The following is a 1055-nucleotide window of genomic DNA, read 5'->3' on the forward strand; positions in this document are numbered from 1 at the left end:
TGTCCACCCACGCCGGCCTTATTTAGCCCACTGATTCCACTCTCGCCCCCTGCCCATGCCCTGGTGGTGACTCCCATGCCCTTCAGAGCCTCCTCCCCCAGCCACACACAGCAGAGTCATGGCACCTCAGGAGACCCTGCTTACAACCCCCAGGTGCCCGCTGCACCCACACTCAGCAGGAACAGGAGGCCTGCGTTCCCTCCTCAGAGGCCCCGCCCTGCACGTCACCCCAGACAAGGCTGGTGGGCTCACCCCAGGCTCCTCTCAGGCCTCTACTGACCCCTCGCTGACCCTCAACATCAGATTCCATCTCCCACTCACCCTGCTCTGGCTGTTTTCCACCCATGCCTTCAGGAGCCCTTCCTGGTCCCCAGGCTGCGGTAGGTGCCCGTCCCCCTCCCAGCCCAGCAACCCCGAGGGGAGACTCGGAAGAGCCTTCGCTGCAAACCTCTGGTGGCAGGAGGCCCGGCCAGGTGGAGGGACAGGTCACTGGGAACAGGCCCTGCCGGCTTTTTGCCAGTCTGCCTGCCACCTCTGCTTCTGTACCAGACCCTGGGCTTCTGAAATCCACACCCCAGCCTTTGCCCCAGGACCTCAGGGATAAGCTGTGATTTCTTAACCATCCTGACCATCCAAAGCCTGACTCAGTCAGAAGACATGACAGTGACAGATAACCCTATCTGAGTCACTGCAAACTCCAGCCTGAGGGTGCCGCGCCCTACCCTCCTTAGCAGGGGCAGTGACCCAGAAGGTGACCCAGCCTTCTCCACCAGCTGTAGCCAGACTCTCCCTCTGGAGCAGGAGAGCCATCCACTGTGGTCCTCCACTGGGAGGGGCGTGGGCACCCACCAGCGACAGTCCCTTCAGCACCCTGGGAGTGTGCTCCACATGCGCCCCTGCAGACCCCCAGGGAGCCCAACTCCAGCGATGCCAGGAGGCCAGACAAGCAGACTTGCCCCCAACAGGAAGGGGCCCTGGCCAGCTCAGCCAGGCCCCATCCTGAGCCAGCTTCTTGCCCAAGCGCGAGCAAGTTGGGCACGGTCAGGAGCTTGCTT

At 63.0% G+C, this 1055-nt stretch overlaps 1 protein-coding gene across 1 annotated transcript in view; it reads right to left on the reverse strand.

Moving 5' to 3' along the window:
- Nucleotides 1-1055, reverse strand: part of RASGEF1A (RasGEF domain family, member 1A) — a 14390-nt gene that overhangs the window by 7154 nt on the left and 6181 nt on the right. The window lies entirely within an intron of this gene.

Source organism: Bison bison, unplaced genomic scaffold, assembly GCF_000754665.1.
Source record: "Bison bison bison isolate TAMUID 2011002044 unplaced genomic scaffold, Bison_UMD1.0 scf7180017864306, whole genome shotgun sequence".
In the NCBI taxonomy this organism is placed as follows: domain Eukaryota; kingdom Metazoa; phylum Chordata; class Mammalia; order Artiodactyla; family Bovidae; genus Bison; species Bison bison.